Below are 24603 nucleotides of genomic sequence, written 5' to 3'. Positions count from 1 at the left end.
ACAGACATTTATATACCTCTTTAAGGAAGATTTTCATTTTTCAAGCTTGCAGTGGGACAATGAAAACTGACTGACTTTACCCATAAACTTAATGGAGCCCTGGGGGCATGGAGGAGGGATAGCTGTAAGAGCTCTTGCTGCTTTCCATTTGAATGTTATGTTATTTCTCGAATTTAACTGGACTCAAGTAAAAAATTGCCTCTTTGCTTTTATAATTACCAGGGAGACATAAATTCAGCAACATGTGCTTGGTCAGCTATCGTGCTTTTCTTGGAAGCGATGAATTTGCAGCATGCTCTGAAGTGATTATTTTCTTATCATTTGTGGTATCTAAGCTTTTTTTCCTGATAAATCTAATTCATATGGTTTGACAGTTCAAACAATGTGTTTTCTGTGTCTCGGGAGGGAACGTATGGCTTACTTTTGGTTTAGTAACTTAAGAGATTAGGTTTTGCATAATGTAAATCTGAGGTGGGTGATATTTTGTCTGTAATGCTATGAATGCAATTAGTGAGATAAATACAGAGCTAAATTCATTTTCTCTGAAAAGAGGCAATCTGATTGCTATGCAAAAAGCACCTTTATTAGCAATACTGGTGCTTCATAATGTGGTTAGCAATGCATAGAGTGGCATTTTGATTTGCAGCTTTAAAGAATTCTGGGATGAATAAAACATGGAATTAATTGCCAAAGAACCTTTGCCAGACTAGATGAGATCTACTGTGCTGAATAAAAGCTATAACCTATGACAGGCTCTGTTTCACTCCCAAAGGAAATGATGTCAATACCAGAAAAGGTTAAATTGCACTTCAAGTAATTTGCAGCTGCCAGAGTTTCTTCCCCTTCAGATGTAAGGTTGAGGGTAAACATGTATACGTGTGTCCTATCATCCTGCAGCAGGTACGATTAGAACAGAGCCATGAAGAGTGTCAGACTCCATGCTCTGGATCAATAAATTTGAATCAGTGTCTCGGATGATTTTGAAGCAGGAAAAGCTGTTAAGTTGGCAGGGACAACAGGCAGATTTGGGTGCCCAGGAGAACAAATAGAAAATGTATATAATTTCAGAAAATATATAAAAATATAGTAAATATTATTTCCATTCTATTATTTTTAACAGAGGTATTAAATTCAGCTGAGGTTTGCTGTGGATCTGCCTAGAGCTGATGCATCTAGTTGAATACAGACTTGTTTAATAGCTCAGTTTCGAAACCCTGTAAAAGTGAAACCCAGGAAAGAAAAGATGTATAGAACAAAATTGGAAAACAAACAACAAAACCCTGTGTTCAACTGCTTTTAAACAATAGACATCAAGTTTAAACAAAAAGCCATCAGCTGGGAAACTGGTCAGTAGAGACATATGAGAATAATTTGCCTGTTTTCTGGACTATTTGTATTTTTTACAAGAGGAAAAAAAAAAAAAGTTACATGAAGCTCTAGCAGGCATGTTTTGGTCTAAAAGCAATTTGTGTGTGCAGAGTCTGCATTCAGTGGTTATGATGTTGCCATCTAAAAGCCCTTACAGGAGGCACCGTGTAAATAAATTGAGCTTCCGTAGGAATGTACAGATTTTCTGTGCAGGTTTTTATCAGTGTGGCATCCAGTGAGACAACTGGCAATGCACATTTGTAGAATTGCCCAAGCTGTGTTGGAAGCCTACGCAGTGCTTCAGAAAGGTGGGAAGGACCTTGAAGCTGCACGCTGTTGCCTACTGGTAGCTCTGCATTGGTGGTTATTTCTTGACAAATGCAATCATGCTGAGGAAGATCTATTAAACAATCTAACAAAATGCCAATGCCCTTGATTTTTCTGATGTTACGTTTCTGTTGACTGGTGATGTATTTTTCAGGTTTGTTAGGGGAAGGAAAGAGAACAGAAATTCTTGTGGATTCTCACAGACTTCATTGACTGCTGCCAGGTAGCTCCTGTAACAAGCCCAAAGGATATCCAGTGTCAGCCTCACACATTTGTGTTTGTGAAGGATGGCAGCTGGACCAGCACAGCAGCAGACCCATCATGTGTTGATGGGGCCTTTGCTATGAGGGGAGTTAATAGTCAACCAAGAGCAACAATGTCTTCCCTTTTTTTCCAGATTTGTGCACATCAAACACACTCACGCACTCCCACAAATCTGGATTTGTAAAGTTTGATTTCCCAATATGGTCTTTAAAAGCCCATAAAACCACTGTGTGTATGTGTCTAGTGTAACACGATATAGAGGAGGAGAAAGACGAGCAGAAAGATTGTTTCAAACTGCTTGCTTTAGCGAACAGTTCCAGAGTAATACCACTGAGAAACACAACTGTTCTGGAGGCTGTGACAGAGAGAATCTTACTGATATGGAGTATGAGAATACGAGCTCGGTTACAGCTTAATTCCTTTGTTCGTAACCTGAATGATAACGGAGATGGGAGAAGGAGATCGGAAGAATTTTAAAGAATGGAGTGCATGACCAAGGATTTTTTTTTCCAAAATAAGTGTAGATTTCTTAAATTCATATTCATTTCTATGTAAATTGTGAATTAAAAGGTTCTTTTATTAACACCTAGTAAGCTTCAGGGAATCATGGGAGCATCTAGCAGAAGAGATAAGCAGAGTATTCATCTATATAGACTTGGAATGAATAAAACACCCATACCATGGTAATTTTGATATCAATATTTGTCATACTTTTACTGGTGCATTCTAATGGGCTGTTTTTCTGTAGATCTGTGCACAATGGTGAGGTGAATAATTAAAAATAAAAATAAAATAGAGAAAGAGAGTGAGAAAAGCAGGAGCTTTCTAATGAGAAATGAATATCCATACCCTGGATTTTCAGGGTTGTGTCTGCAGTATAATTAACTAGAAGTTGAGCTCTTTCACATGTAAGTTAAGTCACTGAGAGCACTGTCAGCTGTAATCCTTTTTCTCTTTGCTTATGGGACTTTGCAGGTTTGCAGGCTACTTTCTTAATTGAAAATTCTTAAAATTGATTTTTTTGTGTGTGTCTTTTATGCCATATTGGGGTTTCACTACTGTCACATTATGTTATATGATGCAAATCATACCATGGTCAATTTAATTTGAGACTAATGAATATGCGTTAGACTTCTCTGAGGAAAGCAGTTAATAGGAAGGGCATTTCAAAGAACTATCTTACTTTAGAATTTCAGCATCAAGAGGTTTTTCCCAAGCTAAGGCTATTGATTCTCTTTTTCTGACCTATTTCAGTTGTAACAAATAAATCTTATTATGGGCTTATGAAAAACTTCAGCAAACAGAGAAGATTTGAAAGAGTTTTACATATTAAAATCTCACTGAATCATGAAACCTAATTAGGAGTCTACTGTTACATTTTATCTCAAATTATTGTGGATCGAATTTTCAGCTATGGCCACCAAATGCATGATTATTTGTCCATGGCAGTTTTCAGCTAATATCAATAGGTCTAGAGACAAGTTAGTGTCTGTTGAATATTTTTCTCACTGTATGCAATACTCACATTTTCCATGCACTTTATTAATCTCTGTGCAGGTACTATTTCAAAATGCTAAAAGAAACATTTATGTATGAGGTAACTTGGAAATAGAGACAGCTGATGGATTGGTTGAGTCAAGAGGTGACGGTTTGGGAAACTGGACAATACTATGTGGTTCTGGATGGACCCGTAAATCCATCTCACTATCAGTCATCAGATGTACCTTGCTGGAAGTCTCATGCTTGCCAAAGACTGTGAGTTGTTTACATACACAGGTTATGCATTTTATTTGAGTCTGCATTAAAACAGCGCAGCCTTCCTGCTGCTGTGCTATTGTTATCATGTTACTTGGCACTTCTATAGCTATTCTCCTGTGGGATAGAGGTTTGCCTGGTATGAAGGATCTTTGTGTATGTTTACTGGTGTCCATGGTAGGGACTGTGTAATATCATATTTTAATTAAAGAAACAAAAATAGGAAGCCCAACTCTTTAAGCCAAATGTTAGATTATTGTTTTGCAACTAGCATTAGCCTTCAAGCAACCTGATGCTATGATTACATTTTTCTTCAGAAGAGTGAAATAATTCGTGCATGTTGGCTGGTAATTCACTTCAAAGCCCACATCCTTTGTAAACAGATCTGTCTTCCCCTTTCTTATCTCTGTGCAGTTGATTTGTCCTACATGTCCTGTATGACTATAGTCTATTTTAATTTTCATTGTTTCTCAGTTATTTCTCCAGTTTTCCAAGATGAGTTGGAATTATGATCCTCTTCTCTGGTCCGTGCTGCCTATGATCAATGCAGGAACGTACTTGGTGGTGGTTAATCATACACAGTTCGGTGCTTTTGCCTGAAATACCCACCTTGCTGTAACTGGTGGTAGGCACATCGATTTTCCACATACTCTTTTGTCAGGTGTCATCTACAGGAAATGTGTGCATGTTCTGGTGTATATGATAGAGGGTATCATTTTGTCTCCTGAATAATGAGGATTTCACATAGGGTGCCATCAGTGCTATGTAGCTTTGTACCACCTAAGAACTATGCGTATTGATGAACTCTTCTATAGAGCAATTGTACTTGTGCTCCTCCGATCTCACAATGTGCGTGGTACACCTGTTAGCTGATCTCCTATCTGTTTTAGCTGGTAGACCTTGTAATCAGGTTGCCATTTTTATCCTTTAAGTTTGTATTGATTGTTTTGTCCAAAGCTTAATTCTTAGAAGCTAAAAAGTAAAAATTTTTTAGTCTTTGGAATTTGTAGAGTGTATCAATACACAGCTTAATGCTATCATCTGAAGAATGCCAGAGTGAATAAGGAAAAATTGATGTTTCTATAGCCTGAGAATGTGATATTGCTAGTGCTACATATATTAAACTGCCAGAGGGAATTTTTCTTTAGTTCCAACAATTGAACAAGACCATTAAGAACAAGTCAAAAGCTATTTTGTTTTCAGCTGTTCAAAACTGCACAATTTAGACACATTCCTTGTTTGCTTTGTGCCTGTTTGAAACCATTTTGTTCTACATCTGTATGGTCATCTCCATTAAACTGCATTGTGAAAGCTTGCTGCATACGACCTGGTGAACTGACATTCAGAGATAAGGTGACCATCTGCTCATACACCTGAAGCTTTGTGCTTAGAATTACATTTTACTTTGACAATGGCAGGCACTGAATGGCTCCTCTGAAGGGTCAAATGAAAACAGAAGCCAACAGAAGGCAGCTTTTATTTTAGTACAGAAACCTGTTGCATAACTTCTTAGGGTGTAGGTCAGGCAAGAAAATTACTGGTTAAGGTAGAACCTTTTAACCATCTGTACGTTGATTCCAAGTCTCAGATTTATCCTTGCTGTCAATCCATTAACTTCCCTGAAATAACACCAGGGATGCTTTTGGCTTTTATCTCACTTTCAACATTTTCTCAGCTCACTCATTTACATCTCACTCATCTTCTGTATTGTTTCTTTGTTTCACTCAACAATGTTTTCCTGTACTGAAGAAGCTGGGACTTAACTGATTCTCTTGGTAACCCAGACATTCCTAATATGGGAGCTGGAAGCATATAAAAACTAGCACTAACACTCCTTCAGTGAAACTTCAAACTTGTTACCCCATTCTCATTAGTTTTATACTGGATGGTTGATTATTATTTTTAAATTAAAATGAAAAAATATCCATAGCATCCACAATTCCAGTGTTTACAGTTTTTTGGGGGGAGGAAAGTCTGAAGAGTTCATTCTTAACATTATGTGGCATTGAGAATGGAATAACTGGATACAGAAAGTGAAGATAGGACTTACGATCAAAGTCATACTAGAGCCTCAATCTTCATCTGTAGGAGAAAGTTCTCTTACAGTCATAATAGCTTTTCAGTAATAAAGATGAGTTGAGTCAATTGTAATTTATGTCAGAGTATGAAGCAGCAAAATCCCAGCTGGAGCCAGAACTGCATGGATCCTTTCCATCTCTCTCTTACACAGATAGGCACAGAAAATTGATCTTAATTCATTTTTTTATTATTATTATTTTTTACTTGCTATCAGCATTGCAATGTGGTTAATGAGGGCTTGAAAGCCCAAGTCTCTTTACAATGGATTTCATGTTCTGTACTGATTTGTCAAAAGGCAGGAGTTGACCTGGAAACCATGTTCTAATGGAGGCTGTATTTCTTTGTCTTTAGCTTTTCATTTTGGAATACCTTTTTCTTTACAGATATCACCATATTTGAAAGAGTACTTTGTGCAAATTGCATATACTGTGCCTATTGGCCACCAACTTTCTTGTCGTTCTATGTTTTAGAGTGGTCTGTTTGTCTGATATTACTCCAGAACCACAGAAAGGTCAAGGTTGGAAGGGACCCCTGGGTCTACCTGGTCCAAGCCCTGCTCAAGCAGGGACACCCAGAGCAGTGTGCCCAGAAACATGTGCCTTTAGAAGATCTCCAAGGAGGAGACTCCACAACTTCTCTGGGTGGCCTGTGCCAGTGCTCTGTCACCCACACTGCACAGCAGTACTTCCTGATGTTTGGAGGGAACCTCCTGTGTTCCATTTTGTGCCCACTGCCTCTTGTCCTTGCACTGGGCACCAAAAAGAGCCTGGCTCTGGCTTCCTTGCACCCTCCCTACAGGTATTGATTTGATACATTTGATGAGATGCCCTTGAGCCTCTTCTGCTCGAGGCTGAACAGTCCCAGCTCTCCCAGCCTCTCCTCACAGGAGAATATCAGAGGTAGTAATAAAGGTGTTACTACATAGCTATATAATTTGAGAAATAAATTAAAAATAAGAAAAAATGTTTCCTAAAAAATAATAAAATAAATGATAGATTCTACTCCGTTCTAGAAATGTTGTAGAGACAATTGCAAAAATTTGGCTTTCTTCATGGCAACATAAGGAGGAAATCACATGAGGACCATTTTGTGAAAACAATGATATTTTCTCACAGCCATTTGCCATTGCTGTGTGCTCCGAGCCTTCCTGGAATTAGGTGTGATAGTATGTGCATGTACAGAATTATTACAGGACACAAAGTGATGCATGTAGAACTGTTTCTTCCTCTACACTGTGAAAGAAATTCCTTTGGAATTTCTTTAAAATTTGTGGTTTCTAAATTATGTGTTAGCTTCCAGTGTAACAGAAGTTAATGTGTATAGGTGTGGGGTTGCATTTAGGAGTGTATGTGATTGTGGGACGTACATACATAAGTTTGTCTGCAGCTGATTGCATTTCTCAGTGCATGGGATTCTATATTTTGGTGCTGGATCTAAGTAAATGGATCTGGATTTACATATTTCGGACATCTGAGAATGTGGCCCAATGAAGGGACTGAAAATACCACCTTTAGGGAATTTTTTGTTCAGGTATCTGTTTTTTGATTATTATTTTTTTTTCACAAATAAATTGCATTTGAACAGTTTAATGCATTTATTGTATTCACATGCGCCAAGACTGTGAGTGTTTTATTAGAGCTGTTTTTTTTGGCCTATTATAGGCAGTAAAGTTGAAGCTGAGCAGATGGATAGCACTGTGGAGCCAAGTCAAAAAAAATAAAAATACCACTGAAGTCAATGAAATAAAAGTAGTGATAAACAAGCTGAGAGAGGAACATGAGCTAGAAAGGGCATCTGACATAACCAGCAGGGGGAACACCTTCTGTGCTCACCTCAGGAGCCCAGAGAAATGATGGGTAAGTGGCACCACACTCCTGGAGTAGCTGCATGCTCTCAGCTCCTTCCAACACCCTGGAAAGGCAGTGACCCTCAGGGTTTCTGGAGGTGGTTGGCACTGCGCTCTCACACTGCTTTTGCAATTCCTCCCTTCCCCCTCTTTGTAAAATCCTCTTAGCAAAGCAGTCCTAATCTCATCTGTTCTCACACATGAATCTCATTATGCCTTTAGGCAGCACTTCCTTCTCAAAACCAGTTTTGCTTATTGTATCTGTTCAGTCGTGAGACCATACCTGAACACAGCACTCCGGATGAGAATACACCACTCACTGATACAGAGGCATTATAAGGTTTGGGATTATTGCTCAGTCCATTCCTAATGCTTTTCTAAACACTTCTGATCTTTCTGATGGATTATCTGCACTAAACAGAAGTTTTTCATTGAATTGTCCACAGTGACATATGGGACTTTCTCCTGAGTAGTAAAAGTTAATTTACTGTTCCTCAGTGTGCATCAGTTGTTTTCAAATGGAATTGCTTTCTAAGAAGAAATTGGTTTGGAATGCGGGAAGAAATGGTTTGTTGAGTTTGTTACTCTATGAAATACCCTAGAAATGTATTTGAATTATTTAAATCATTCATTGCTGTATGCAAGTCTTATAATACAATATATTACCTTTCCAACAATAGGCAGTGTCCCAAAAAATTAACCTTAAAATACTTTATAACGTAGTCTTCTAGTCAGTGATTACATCCATCTTGGGAAAAACATGTTATTTTATCATAGAATGACAGAATGGCTCAGGTTGGAAAGGACCTCAGAGATCACCCAGTTCCAACCCCCTGCCATGGGCTGGGACACTGCCCTGATAGGGTTGCCCAGGGCCTCATGGCCTTTATGTCATGTTAAAATTCAAAACCTTACGATGAAAAAAAACCCAAAAAACTCAGAGAAAAGTTTTCGTTGTCTATACAGAAATGTAAATATGCATATAAAAAAGTTTCCAGCAGAAGACTGAGCTCAAGCCCAGTTTCTAATTACTGTAGAGTGTTAGATGGTTGGAAAGCAGCCAGCCAGTTCACTGTTGCTGATGCTCACTGTCCCTGCTTATGAAAAGTGCCCGTCGGGCAGCACTGCTGGGAAGAGCTAACCAGTTATGGTGACACCATCCCTTATAGCCTGTCTCCACCAGTGAATGATTCAGGCTTTTTATTAAATACCAAACGTATACCTGTTCTAAATGGACTTAGTGTCTTCTGAAAATTATGTATGTCAGAAGCACTGAGTTCTGAAATTGAAGCCAAAAGAGATCAAGTTTATAGTCTGGGAACTGAAGCCCACATCTGTTTAGGCACCTGTATTGCTATTTTGTTAACATACCCTCAACCTCATATTTTTTTTCTCTTTACTTTTTCATTTCTGCTTGGCAGCCTAGCCACATAACTACGTTTCAGTTTTAGATAAAGTGCCTTCAACAAAATTAACTTTTTGGTAGTGTTCTGATATATGGCTTAACCTGCGTATCTCTGAGTCCCTTGAACATTATTTTCAGGCTGACATTAACATTAGTAGTCTATTGCACCTAGACACAGAGCTTCTTATAATGAATGATCTAGGGAAGCCTGAGTCACTAGGAGTTTAGGCTTAATTGTTTAAGATGGAGGTTATTCAGCAGCTTTCCAATGACATTTTTAATTAAATTCCAATGAGTATGTATGCATGTGTCCCCTGGAGGCAGCTTTAAAATTTCTCTATCAGAAGGTTCTTCCCACCCTCCTACCCCACAGACCATGACAATGTTAACACTGCTGGTTAATAAGTCTTCATTTTAGTATATTTCATCTTCTCGTACATTAGCTGCTAATTAAAGAAGAATTCAAAATAATAAGATGAGGAAAAAAATAAGTTGTTTTTCTCCTAATTAAAAATACTTCCAAATGAGAGAAACTCTCAGCTAATTCCATCTGGATAACTCAAAGACAGAGGAAAATATGCCAAGAAAAAAAATATCTTTGAAGGGAGTTCAATTATAAACACCATAAAAGCATGAAATGTATAGTGCTAAAATGAATGTGGATGGGAGGAAGGAAAGCTAGCAAAACATAAAGCAGTTTAGGATCAAGAATGATAAATGCCATGCAAATTGGGAGCATAGACAGACACTGAGAAAGGAGAAGGCAAGTAAACTGCCAGAGATGGGTACTACTGCAACCATCTGATTACAGTGCAAATAATGCAACTGCTAGACACATTCTCTATCCCAGTAAGGATTCTCAAACATTACTCAAGAGGAGACCCAAGTGGTTATATAGTAAAATGTCCCTAGAGAAAGAAAAAAAATAAAAAGAGCCAACCAAGGAACCAGTAAAATCTAAAATCCATCATTTACAGATATTGAACCTCTCTGGAAAAATGGGATTTGTTACAAGAAAACCAATTCAAGAAAGATAAACTCAAAATGACAAACACAAAAATGACCTAATTAAAATTGTTATCACTGTATACATTAAATAGTTCTACCTGTTTGCAATGAAGAAGCATTAGTAAATATCATCCATTAATTAAAACACTATTTAGGATTAACTGACAGAGAACCTGGCCTTTTGTGGGTAGTCAGCATTAGCTGATGTTTGTGTACGTGTGTGCATGTAGAACTAATTTCCAAGTAGTTAATGATTTGCTACAGCTACTCATAAAAACATAGATGTACACATGCATAATACGTGTAATGCAGCGTTTTCTCCTACCACGTTGATGCTCGAATTGAGCTGTATCATGCGTCTGATTCTCTTGCAGACACAACACAAAATTCACTTACATGATGTGCACAGGCTTGTGCAGAGAGCTCTAGGCTTTGAGATGACTGCTTTTATTCAGATACTGTATTAAGCAATCATATAGGCAGTGCTAGAATCTTTGCAGTGTGCTCAGTCCTCTAGTAAAATATCTAAAGATAAAACAGTGTAAAAGAGGAATTAGAAGCCTTTTGTGTTTTCTGTGCGGGTAGTTAAGTTGCTTTTATCTGCGCTGTAGGACACAGCAGGAACTGTCTCCTTCCACAGATCTGTGCTTCCTGACCTGGCCTCTTGTTAGTGTGGTAGATGTGTAACGTCTGGAGTAAAATGCCTCCGAGCACTGACATGTTAGAACATATTCTACTGCAGTTGTATAGACAAGCCCTTGTTTGCACACTTGGTCAGTCTAAAAATCTGTTAACCTGCATTGCTGCCAGCCTATTTCAGTCTTCATATTCTCCTTATTTTCGAAAGTACCAAATTATGTACCAGAGCAGGATTTTACTGCTGTTGTTTTTATGATGTACAAGGATTTTCTGTGCCAGGAAGGTAATTGAATACCATGTCAGTACAAGTTGCAGTAAATGAGAAAAACCGAAGATGGACCTGCTGGAGTTTGTATTAGTGGTGCACATTATATGTGAAGTATGGTGTATGAGGAATTTATCACTTGGCATAATCACAGAAAGCACCTCAGTTTTTCTCCTAGTAAATAGCCAGTGCAGTTTTGCAATACAATTAAGTTATTGCTATAGTAATCAATCACCTTGAAGTTATAGTATCATCTGACATCACGTCATAACTACCATGAATTCTGTGGGACTCCAGATGTGGAAATATGTTGTCTGGTTTTCTGCTTTTAGATTTATTTGGTTAAGTCAGTAAATGACTCTGAAAGGACTATCTAAGAAAGCATCATCAAGCAGTTTGCTTTACAGTTTTAGGTGTGAAAATTTTGAATAATTTACTTTTTTTTTTTTTGTTCCTTTGGATATTAATCAGAATATTTTCATATTTTCAATTAAGGTGTTTAAATACCATCAGCAAAAAATAGCTACAAGCCAAGATTAGAAGTATGCCACTGCATCTTACTGATGATAGCATGTTTTAGACGTGTTTTTTTTGTGTGTTTTTTTTTTTTTTTGTTTTGTTTTTGTTTTTGTTTTCTGGGAAATATTTAGCGTGCTTCAGTTGTAGACAGGATTATTGATCTGGATATCACTCTGTGTGTCTTTGAATTACTGCTTTACACTTACAAGACACTTCCTTCCTTTCCACCCATGTAAAACAGTTCAAAAAGTAGGAGACTAATCCTTATTCCGGTATCTCCCATGAAGCTATTCTTATCCAGCTTGTTCTGTTCCATCTTGAAAACAATTGTGTTGGTAGAGTGTCGTAGTTCCGCCAAGCTCCACCACAGCCGCTCTCTCACTCCCCCTCCTCAAAGAGGAATGGGGAGAAAACACGTGAAATACGTCCATCCCTCAGAAGCAAACTGCTCCAACCTGGGTCCCCCACGGGCAGCAGCTCCTGCCAGATCACCTGCTCCTGCGTGGGCTCCTCTCCACGGGCTACAGGTCCGGCCTGGAATCTGCTCCGGCAGGGGTCTTCCACAGGCCGCAGCCTCCGTCGGTGCAGGGCCACCTGCTCCACCGTGGTCTCCTCCACGGGCTGCAGCGTGGAACCCTGCTCCACCGTGGTACTCCATGGGCTGCAGGGGGACATCCTGCTTCACCATGGGCCTCACCACAGGCCGCAGGGGACTTCTGCTCCGGCGCCTGGAGCACCTCTCCCCCTCCTTCTACACTGACCTTGGCGCCTGCAAGGCCGTTCCTCACTCCTCTCACTCTCCCAGCTGCTGTGTGGCACAGCGTTTTTTCCCTGTCTTAAATATGCTCTCACAGAGGCACAAAACAACATTGCTTATTGGCTCAGCTCTGGAAAACAATGGGGCCCTTACCAAACATGGGGCAGTTTCTAGATCCTTCTCACAGAAACCTCCCCTATGGCCCCCTTCTACCAAAACCTTGCCACGTAAACCCACTACTTGGTGACACCTCCCATTTTTGTTGTGCATGAGCTCCACAGTTGATTACGGCATACATTTTTGGAAGCACTTTGTACAAGTGTGTAACACAGTAGGTAAGTGTATCCCAACACATGAACAAAGATGAAAACATGCATAGCTGCAGACCTGAGCTAAACTCTAACAAATTATTTCTTTATGCTAGTATTAGTGAGGAAGCTGCTAGCTGCATTTAGTTACCCAACACTTTCCAAATAGGCAGAGCTTTTTGAGAAACTCTCACTTTGCAATGGATGCAAGCAAATGTTTGCTGTTTCTCAGCAGTCAAGAAACTCCTTGAACTACAGAAATGTGTTTTCAGTGTTCCAGATGATTATTTTTGGAGCAGAAGCAACCATTTCAGGAATAGAAAAGAAATTACTAGTCACAAATATAAATCTACAAAGCCCAGAAAACGCAAGACTTGATATTGACAGTTGATTAGCTAAGTGGTTTTGCACAGAAGTTACATTTTATGATAAATACTTTCAGAAGTACCAAGGAGTACGATGGCATACTGTGTGTAATGATATATTTTTAACTTTGACAGTTGTGCCTTTTCATTATGTTTACTTTTTCTATCACTACCTTTGCTACCTGTTTTTCAGTGCTGTATCTTTTCCACTCAGGCTGATGAAAATGACAGACAGGCTTTAAGGTTCTGAATTCCCAGTAAGGGATGCCTGCTTATGTGAATCATGCCCATTTTCAGCGTAAATGAAAAAACCTGGCTTTAACATAAAAAGGGCAACATCTTGAGTAATTTCTAGTGACAGTATTTGTAACTTTTGCTTGCTTACCGGGGTACATGGTTGTGCACTTGTTATGTGCATAGCTTTAGGCTACCATGTTTTAAAAAGTTGGTTTCCAAAGCTCATCCCTGAATTTTCAGAGGCTGAGTTGGAGGATGGATCCTGACTGTGGATCCATTATCTAAGATAGCCCCTGGATTTATGCCACGAGCTATGGAACTACAGACCATTTTAAAATATATTTTTTATTTTCCAGAGTCGGCATTTCAAAAGTTTGCATGTATGAGTATGCATAAATGTTTTGTGTGCTTGCTTTTAAAAATCTGGTCAATGTTCTTTTTTTTTTTTTTTCTTTTCTTTTTTTTTTGTGATTTGTAGTTCTATTGTATTATGCTATTTATCATATAGTTTTACTAAAACTCTTTGTTGACAGTCATCATGAAATCAGAATCAATATATTGACAGTGACATGAAATACTAAAAAACTGTGAGTTTCAGTGTGTATTTGTGAGATTTTAGTCATTGGCAAGGGATTTCCAAATCACACTGCACTTAGGGTGTGTTTCCTTGCCTCCTTTAAGAATGCCACCTTTTTAGTACTGTAATGGTGAATCTGGATATGAACTTACAGTGATTTAATATAAATAAAAAAGATTAAAAAGAAAGAATTTATGTCATGAAAATACTTAGCTTAAAAGTTATGTGGTCAATGGATGCATAGGCATACACAGTATTAATTTAACTTTGGATTTAGAATCCTGTTTCATGTCCTAAAAATAAATATAATAAATAATTCCCAGAAGCAAAACCATTTGCAGAGTAACCTTTCACATTTTTCTTAAAAAAAAAAAAAAAAAAAAAAAGATGGAAATTTTTCCCCTGTTGGTCAGGATTGCTGTCTACAGCACAGCTAGTTCTGATCTTCTCAGTCATATGTCAGGTTTTTAAAAACCATGACTTCATCCTCTCATTTACACGAATTGCAATGAAATCACAATAGGTAAGTAAGAATCTTACTTATCAGATGATACTTCCCTCTTTTCACCATCAATTGAATATGACAGTAATTTGTTATGCAGAAATTATCCTGGTGGCAGCATCGGTATAAAGCAGTATTTTGAATTATTTATTGAGAATTATATGGCAGCATGCCAGACTCATTGTGTAGTTCCTCCATTCCTCCTGTTGTGTTTTTTAAGGTAAAGAAATACATAAGCTCCAAGTCAGTTTTTCCAGAAACTCCTTCCCTTCTTATACATTACTTTCATGTTCCTTCAGTTTGGTGTTAATTGGAGAGTTCACTTTCCAGAAGTTTTGTCATATTGCTACTCTAGTAAGGCATATTATAGTAGCAACAACAAAACAAAACAAAATAAAACAGGCTTTGAATATACAAACCCTGGGAGGTATTTGGGATGCAAGGTTGTGGTGGTGGAGGTGAAAATTGTGGCAATAAAACATTGACAATCTTTCTTTTCAAAAAGCAAAAGTGTTCATGTTTTTTTTCACGATAAAGATGAGATTTTACAGTCTTCCCTCTTCTATGTGATAATTAGAAAGCAGATTTATTTTTCCAGTTTATTTTTTTAGTTTTCCTTTAAAATGCGAGCTATATTCATTGAATATTATCCAGAGCATGCCTGATTTCTTTCTTCTCTTTCTACTTTAAGTGGTAAAAAAAAATGTGTTACAATGCTCATGCCTCACAGGTCCCTTCTTTTTTCATCTCAATAAGCATTCATCTGGGTGAAGATAAGGGACAAGGTATACGTAAGAAATTCCATATTTGTTAAATATGTATATATTGATTTGACCTTTTATAGCACCACATGTTCTTTCTGTGTAACACATTTAAAACTTACGAGTCTATAACAATACGGCAGAAACTTCATCACAGTGAAATACTTTGTGAAGTTGCACAGATGCTACCCATGTGTGTCGTGTAAGACATTTACATATGCAGAGATTCAACATGTGCTTGACTCTCATCACACAGCTTCCATTGATTTTGGAGAGCTCTAGTTGATATTCCACATAAGGCTGAATCTGATAAAGGAAAATTTTAGCATTTCAAATTACTTCATCTCCTGTAGAAAGCTGAACTGTATTTTCTTTAGAGCAAATAGTATTCTCACTGCGGTAAAACAAAAGTCCCCACAAACATATGCATATATTGAGAAATGTCCAGTAAAATGCCTAATGTATAAACAGAATTTCAACTCAGGAAACAAAATACAGTGAAATAAAAGCTCTGGAGGTTTTGTTCTGAAGTCAAATCCAGAACAGGTGTGTATCATCTGTAAGTGCTGAGTAGCAGAACATCAGAAATTGACATTGCAGTATGTTTTGTGATAAAGCAATATTGGAAAAACATCACGGATATCTGTAATACTTAAATTAAGGACAAATGTCCATCATCTATCAGTTCTCCCTTACTTATTTTTTTTCTTTATAGTTATTGTTAAAGTCCTCTGGTCTTTGGAATATGTGACACATTATTTTTTTAAATCAGAAGTAGAAATGTTACAGACAATGATTAACTACCAAGTCCAATGTGTAATTTAAGATGGCCAGTCAAGCATGTAGGAAGAGGAATTCTGCCAGATATATTATATAAAATTTTGATAGTGTACTATGAAAAGTTGTATCGAACCAAGTTGCTTTGGTATGTTCCGACCTGTGCAAAAACACTGATGGAAGAATATCACCTTGTGAACTGCTGTTTTCCTCTCACTTATTTTAATTCTGATTTACAGAGCTGTTTCATTATAACATTCTGCCACCACAGTGCAAAGCATAGCAGAGGAAGGACAAAAATCAGTTTTCATCTCTAGGTAAAACAATCTGCCTGGATGCTTCTTAGGCTGCTTTAATAGCAATGGATGTAGTATGAATCTGGGGAAAAGCTTACTGTCTGAATATTTAAATATTTATCTTTTAGCACAGTTGTCTGGCAATTCATTGCTTGAATTGATTTTACAAAAGAGCAAACAACCCATAAATGGGTTACCATTGCGTCAATGTCGACTTGAATCTCCTGTGTAGTTACTGCTAGAAGAATACGCACACAGAATCTGTATGTGTTGGTGCATGTGCTTCTCAGAGGAAAAAATACTAGAATGGAGCTGCTTCTCATAGGTTAACCAAATTCTTTTAGCCTTCTGTATTTACTGTGAGGTTGAGTTATAGGACAAAAGCCGCCTTCTTTAAAAACACTTTCCATCTACTCTTCAGACAGGGTATCAGGTTGCTGTGAATAAGATGAATGACATGACATGTTTGCATTGGTAGTGATCCACTTTGAATATTCTGTTAATATGGTGTTCCATATTCATGTTTTCTGCAGCAATGTCTATGTTGTGTTGTTTCAAAACAACGGCAAAATGTCTTTTTTTTTTTTTTACATTTTTCAGCACTGGAGTTAATTGAAGCCTAGTTCCTAATGACTCTGCTGTGACTGCCCCCATCTCCCCACAGTGCCCCACTTCCATCCCACATTTCCCTGCTCCTCAGCATGTAGCCAGTGGTCCCACAGCGCAAGAGACAGCACGTGCTGGTATACATGAGGTGACTGGGTAAGTACAAACTGAAATGTGGGGATTAAGGAGAGAAACAAGCAGAGATGTTCTCACCCCTTAGGGCTTATTTTATGTCTTTTACTGAGCTCTTGATTTTCATGAAGTTTATAGCAACTTACTTAGATTTGGGACATCAGTCTGAATGTCAAATGTGACTTAGTGAAATTGCTGAAAATTTATGAAAAAAATTAGTGAAAATGGGATTGAACCAGGTTTAAATACCATGAAATCTCAAATTTGTTAGATCTGCAAAAAAAGCATGGTCTCCTGTATCTCATTCCCAGGTTAAAAACCCCACTTTGCATTGTATTTAAACAGTGTTTCACTGAGTGTGCATTTGTGTTCTTACATTAAAGGCATGTTAAAGGTGTGAATTATGTCTACCTTTCAATTTTTGCTCCCAATCTGATGTCAGAATAGATTCTGAGGATAATTTTTGCTCCTTATGGTGGGTGAAGAAGGAAAGTTAGAGTTTGCTATTTCCTCTGACCCGGGGTAGGGCTGTGTGACTGCCATAAAGGAGCACAGGGGAGGGCTGTAAACAGGGTGAAATCAAAACTAGTTTCAAAGTACAGCTGACTCATGGGAATGTACTTTCACTTTCATCTTAGTTACTTTATGCATTCTTCTGAGACTCTCAGAGTGGGTTAAATGTTTACAAGTAGGACCAAAACTGCAAAAGAATGGATCAGAAAATAACTTGGTCTGTGCAATGATCTTGTTGCACTGCACCACTGAATGTTTAATTGATTGCTCAGCCATAACATTTAGATAGAAAGGCAAGTTCAAATTTACTATTCCACAGCAAGAAGGAAACCAAATTAAACATGAGGCCAATTCTGAGATCAAAGCTGCTCAGGAAGTACAGACTGAAATCAGAAAGCTCATACATTTAAAACGTGTTGAAAAGTCTTCCACCATTACAAGCCTGATGATACCGTGGCTGTGTCCTGACTCCTTAATTAACATAATTTCTAATTAATCCTGCAAACATTTGGCTTCCAAACACTTCAGTGAGAAAAATCAGTATCTGTTGCACATTTTTCTACTTTAGGTGGAGGCCCACTGTTGCTGTTGACACGTTTTTCTTCTCTGCACTTTAGATTAACAACTTCCAAACTACTGTAAATTACTCTTTGTCTGTAAATTTTTTTGCCTGTGAATATTTGAGTTGATAAAGGAAGACGCATTTCCTATTCGTGTGTTGTTCTGTTGCTTGGGATACGTCATGTGCTTTACGTTCTGTCTAATGAGCATATGCTTATATTCATTTACTGAAAAAAAATATGTAAATTATTTTTTCCTCATTGTACCATTTACTTTACACCCCTCTTACATCCCAAAGCAAAATCATCTATAGAAAAATGTATTTTTCATGTTCATTTCCATGTGCTGATTTGAGGTGATATCCCCAGGAAAACATTTTTCTCTTGTATTTTCATATGTGTGAAAATCTTAGCTCCTGTGCTCTGCACACTCAGATCTTTTGATTATTCATTGGATTGCTCCCTTTACTACTTTCATGAATATTTCTCTTCCACTGCATTTGTAGGCAAGCCCACATATATCAGCAATCCTTCTCTTCTGGGGGGGATGAGATTTGTAGGTGAGAAAGTTGATTTCCATTACATTGCTAGTGTGAATGGGGAGAGTCAGATTAAGTATTCATTACCTCTAGAAATAAGGTCAATTTCAGTAAATATCTAAATAATACCAACCATGGAAGAAAAAGAATGGAAAATAGTACCCATGCAACGTAATTGACTTTTGCTTTAGTTCTCCTTTCTGTTTTGGAGAGTAGCAGGTTAGATGAAAGGAGTCTGTACAGACTGTTTCCTACTCCCCTAACCCCCGTTTTGGGGTCACTCTGTATTATGCAAAATCTAGTCTTAAATCCCATAATTTTAAACATCTAAAATAATAAAAGTGAGAGACATCAAGAAGAATATGGAGAAAACAGATCTAATACATCGTTTCGGTTTTGACAGTTCTTTTCCATTTTTGTCTTTTTAATAAAATTTTCCTTTAAATTATCAGCTCTCTGAAACCTTGACGACTTGGTGAGTAATCCTATATGATGCTGGTTGTAGTGACTAGTATGTGCTTTTCATCTTGGGATGTGATCCCGTTCCCATTCTACTCAATGAAAAATCCTGCTGCTTTACAAGGGAGCTGAAACTGACTTCTCACTGTAGAGCAGATTCCAGCACCTTCAGCTCCAGCCCAGGAGCCTCCTTACCCTTTCACCTCCTTACCCTTTTTTAATCTGATCTCTGATTATCATGGTCCTTTAGTAGAATCAAATCTACAAACATGTAAAATGTTTGTATGTATGGTGAATATCCATTTATTTCCTGGGTTGAATCACTGCTCTTGCTGTAACCATTTCTTTTGGAACCCAACCTGAAAAATCCATTTTAAAAATATGTCTTTGAAGGTCTCTATAGTTCCTGCTATGTGACAGGCATGTCAAGCTTTGCTTGGCTCCACTGAGGTACTGCGGGCTCCCACATCCCTGTAATCAGAGTGTGCTTAAACCCTGGAAAGAGCAGCATGTTTTTAAGAACTTTTTTTTTTTTTTTTTTTTTGTGTGTGTGTGTGTGTGTGTGTGTGTGTGTGTGTGTGTGAAGAAATTCTTTTGATTTCTTGGTTGGAAACCTCCGGTGTCTTACATATCCTTGCATTCTTCAGAGGTTTTGTTCTGTATGGCAACCGTAGAGCAAGGGAACAGGGAAAGGGCAGACACAAGTCCATTCACATGGCTGCCAGTGCTGGGAACCAAGGCACAGAGGTGCGCTGTCCTTCCCACTCTGTCCAGTTCCACTGCACCTCCCAGTGTGACTCTCACTTTGGAAGATGGGATGGAGCTGAAGGCACGCGCTGAAGGATTCATTCAGTAAGTTTACAAGGACTCATCGCATACAAGAAATGGTAGTCTGTTTCAAATAGATATTTTAGTATATATTTTTAAATAATTTACCAGTCCTTTGTTCAGTTCTTCTAGATAGTTATTCTTCCAGTATTGCTGTGTTGGTGGCCTTTTTCTTACAAGGAATTGTACTATCTAATTATGCCAGGCAGTTTTATTTAACCTTCTGTAAAGCATGTTTTATTTATATTAGCAGATCTGTTTGTACAAGTCATTTTTCATCCATCTTTTTGTAAGCAGTAACATTTCTTCATAGCATAAACTTACTCATGTTGGTACACACAATTTTTTTAACCATCTGAATGTGGGCTTATCATCATTTTTGTCACCTGCACAAAAGTGCTAGATGACAGGACTTCAGAGTAGGTAAACATATACTATTACCATTTGTGCAGGCAGGGAAAACTAAGCACGATGCTGTAACAGTCATATCTTGATGGAGTAACAGCTGCCCTCACGAGACACGAGTTGCTTTGGATCCCTCCTTTGCAGTCAGCTTACCAGGCAGCACGCTGCCATCAGCCATCCACCCTGAAACAGTCTATATTCTGGTTTAAATCCAATAAGTGTAGAATTATTTTGAACAGAGTTCCCTAAAAAGGAAAACAGTTTATATCAATTAGTAGAAGCAAACATATGCTCCATAGCTTTCTGAAGATCCTATTTATCATTCCCAAATAAAGTTAGGGTATATGCATATTTTGAGTAAAGCATAGTATGTCACATAAGATTGAGACAGAAGGGGAGCTAAATGTAATAATGGTACGAACGACACAGATGATGCTGTGTAAAATTATAGAAATATTGATATGCCACCTAGCTACTGAGGGAGACTCAGTGACAGACTCGTGTGGCATGTACTTTGCAGGACGATTTGTATGGCATGGGGACAGTTAAGAGGCAGCCTGCATTCCTCCTGCGCCCGAGGACTGACGCCCAGTCCCACAAGCCAACGGCCAACAGAGCAGGATGTAAATTCATGCTGCTTGGCCAGGTGGCCTGACTTACAGCTGCTCTAACAGCCCGGCTGCCTGATGTAAATGACAGGCTCCGAACGGACTGCCTCTTGAGGTGAGCTGTGCTTGTCAGAGTGCGATCAGTCATCCTGTGTGTGTTTGGTCTTTTGCTGTGTTTTGGAACACCGAGCAGCAAAAGGCAATTGAAAAGAGGAGGCAGGTGATTAGGGGCTGACAGGGATGTCTTGCAAAAGAGGGAGAGAACAGAAAAGCTCAGTCTTGCTATTTTCAAGGGTGACAGGAGGAGTAGGAGTGGGTGATAGGACATTTTGGGATCCACTAGGACTGTTTAGGGGCAAGAGAAGGGGGAGGCCTTGTGCGAGAGGAGGGAAGGGAATGTGGGAGATAATTGAAAAATGGCAGAGGTGGAAAGTTTCCTGAAAACACAGGAGAAGTAGGGAGCATGAGCTGCTTGACAGCAGCCATGGGAGGAGTGTAGAGCCAAGCCTGCGCTGGAAATTCATGAGTGGAATATCCCTGCTTTAAAACTTGTATTGCATTCCTGAAGAAGAATACATGGAAGATAAAAATGCCTTGCCAGACATGGCAGTCATGTACGTGTGTGCTTTTTGAGGGCTTTTTCTGCCAGGAGGCAAGAGGTCCTAAGGATGCTAAATAATTAAAGTCTTCTTAAGAAGAAATACAGTTGTCAAACATGAGGAGGTGTCGTGAGCATCACCTGCAGGGGGCACTTCTGGAAGACAGCCTGTGGAAGTTCAGAGGGAATAGGTTATCCCAGTTTGTTGGCATGGGGCAGAATAAGGGGAAAGCTCGGGCTGTCCTGAGTTTCCCTGTTTGTGAGATACGTTTGTTTTCCGCTAAGTAATAGTTCAGTGTGTGAAAGAAGGGATCTTTTATTATAAAAATTGCTGTGGAGGAAATTCCAGATGTTTATGAGGTGAAGTGATATGGTTGCTACACTGTGACCCTCAGCCTGGTCTGAGACTAGGGAGATTTCATGACTGACTGTCCTCTCCAAAAATAGAGTAGGTCAGTCAAAGCCCAACGTGTGGCTTTAGAAACTTTGAGTTTCCCAAATAATGATCTTTAGTTGAGATCTGAGTTAGATAATGAAAGTCATCATGAAAGCACAGTTTTCAACATCCCATACTTTTCAACAGATGGAGATTTAACTGTGTACATCTGAATGATACAAAGCAAAAATACAGGTTAATAAAAAGAAACCAGAACTGAAAGTGCATTTGCTTTTTCTCTTTAAAACTGAAATGCAACTTGAAAACTCCTGAGCTTCTTGTCCTCTTTGAAGCATTTTCTTCGCTTCCAGGAAGCTAGTTTGGTTATGTTTCAAAAGATGCTACTTTGTCATGATCACAGTTCTTGTTTAATGCATGAATCTCACCCACAGGGTCTCTGAGTAGAGAAATTAGAATGATGAACTGTAAAAGTGTTGCAATTTTGCAACAGTGCATCCATTAAACAGGTTTATTATTTGTATAGTGTAGGCAAGAGAGGCTCATATTGTTTTCTTCTCTGGCACCAAGGAATGACGATCTGGGGATGGACATCTGAATGTTAACTAACTTTCAGAAGCCTGCAGGAACTGAATGCATCATATGTTAATCTTGACAGCCTTGAAATATTCAAACAGTTTTCACCATTTCTTCCAGCCTTCAGGAAAACAAATTCTAAGGAGTGTGATAAATTAGAGTAGGTGTTTGTCATTTTTTTTTACACTGGGCTATCTCTAAGATAATCTTAAAATATATGGCTTGTGTACCACTATTATGTGCAAAACATGGATACACATGTATAGACATGATTTTCACTTGCTGCAACTAAAGCCTATAAAGAGGCTTAATTACTTTGTAAAGCGCTTTAAGGTCTACTAGTGAAAGCACCGTGTGAGAGCTAGGTATTATTATTATTACCTTTTATTACTTTCTTCAAAAGACTGCCAAGAGCATATAGGGTGTTGAATAGTGTTCCTTCTATTAGAGACTAGTAAAAATGCAAATAAATAACTAAAGGAGTTTTTATGGATTTAATTACTTTTAGACATTTGAACAATTTAATTCCTAATGGAAATGTTGATGAACCTCTGTTTTATCACCATTTGTTACTCTACGGAGAAGCTTAAATAATTGGGGTGGGTTTTTGAATTTTTTATTAGATTTAGATAATTCATCTTGGAGGAAATCTGAAACCTGAAAGATCATAGCTAATCAGATGCTCCAGCTTCAGTTACATGTGCAGCATGCAGTCCACAAATAGGTAGCTGCAGTAATTGCTATTCAGAAGTGACCGTGCAGTTTTTAAGTCTCTTGATGGCTGTGTGTATGGTTACCCAAGTTTTTAGGTTATGTTGGGTTGAACGATTTGAGGCACTGAAGCAAGCATAAGAAGTGCTGTCTCTTAAAAACAGCATGATTTTAAGCTGAAGCACTGGAAAAACACACTAAGATTAATCCTACCACCTGCCAAGCTGGTGGTACAGGGCTGCCCTCAGTGAGCAGCTGCAGTGCCAGTGTTCCCTTTTTGTCTGTGTCCTGTAGCTCCTTACCGTGGTCAAAGGAGCATTAGGAAACAGGAATTCCCCAGGAATTCCTTTTCTTCTCTGAAGGATGACTTCAATGGAGTGGCTTAGATCACATGGATGTAAACTTGTATAGAGAAGTAAGGAGATCTGTGTGGTCTGGCAGCAACGGAGAGAGACTGGCTACAAGCAGGGCTCCAATCCACAGGAGCTGTGTAGGAGCTCAGAGTTCTGCCCTGCAAACATACAGAGGCCCTTCCAGGAGGAGCTGCTGAGGAGCAAGGGTCTTATGTGCAGTTGGACTTGTCTGACACTGGAGCCACTCGTCTCTGACCCTGTGGCATTGCTGGTGGGGCTTCTGCATCAGCAGGACAGTGCTGCTCTTGGGAAATTCTGGTGTTTGTTGTTGTTGTTTTTTGTTTATTTGTTTGTTTTTCTGTTGCTTAAAGGAACTTCTATGTATTAAATTATGATGTACTATAGCTATAATTTGTTACAAGCTAATTGCACCATTTTGTAACAAAGCACTATACTCTGGCTCCTAAACACAGGGAGAAGAAAGAGAACTCAAGTGTGGCAGCAGTCTCAGGCAGACAGCAGTGCTGCTAGCTGCCAGCTCCCAGCTGAGCCCCAGGTCTCACTCTGGACACGAGGGGGGGGTCCCCAACCTACAGCCCAGGGCTCAAATCCACCTTTAATGTACAATATAAGTTGGTACAATGACAGAGATTTGGTTCTTTCCAGAAGCCAAGAAACTTTGTACTTTCCTCTGTGTGGACTTCATAAAGAGAACAGAGTGAATTCTGGCTGATACTTATCAGCAATCCAGACACAAATTAGCAAGAATTTGAATTTAAATTAGACATGTAAAAACATCAGTCTTACTGAACGCTGTTGAGCTGGACACCAATTATAGCATATTATGTATTAGGAAATATTTAACCTGTGACATGAGTAACATGGAAGAGCAAACAGTATTTTTTTTATGTCTATCTAGAAACTTAAGATTAAAAGTAATCAAATAAGTCAAATTTCTTTGGGTACTTGCTTTAGTGTAGGGTTCAGAAATACCTTAGCATTAATGTCTAAAAATGTATGCAAAAAACAGAGATGTGTTCACAAGAAATACCAAGAGGCATAGATATATTTTTTAACAAGATATTACATAAAAGGTATTTGTAGAGTTTATGTTCTGTTTGAAGTACTGACATATTAAAGATTATTATTGCTATGTTTGCATAGCTTACATCAGGGCTGAATTTGAGCATAAATCCTTGCATTCAGACCTAAGAAATTGGATTAAGTTTGCAATAAGTCTGCAGAAGTCATGTTTGCATTTAAGGT

General features: G+C 38.5%; 1 long non-coding RNA gene across 4 annotated transcripts in view; it reads left to right on the top strand.

Moving 5' to 3' along the window:
* The window catches only part of LOC137865713 (uncharacterized), a 185188-nt gene that overhangs the window by 101139 nt on the left and 59446 nt on the right, over positions 1–24603 (top strand). For 3 of the 4 annotated variants that reach the window (XR_011102045.1, XR_011102046.1, XR_011102044.1), the window contains exons 3-5: positions 16656–16817; positions 18858–18880; positions 19512–19716. This is a non-coding gene — a long non-coding RNA (uncharacterized lncRNA). The remainder of the gene's footprint in view (positions 1–16655; positions 16818–18857; positions 18881–19511; positions 19717–24603) is intronic. The other variant, XR_011102047.1, reaches the window with a different exon arrangement.

This window comes from Anas acuta, chromosome 16, assembly GCF_963932015.1.
Source record: "Anas acuta chromosome 16, bAnaAcu1.1, whole genome shotgun sequence".
NCBI lineage: Eukaryota > Metazoa > Chordata > Aves > Anseriformes > Anatidae > Anas > Anas acuta.
This window is presented reverse-complemented; position numbering and strand designations above follow the sequence as displayed.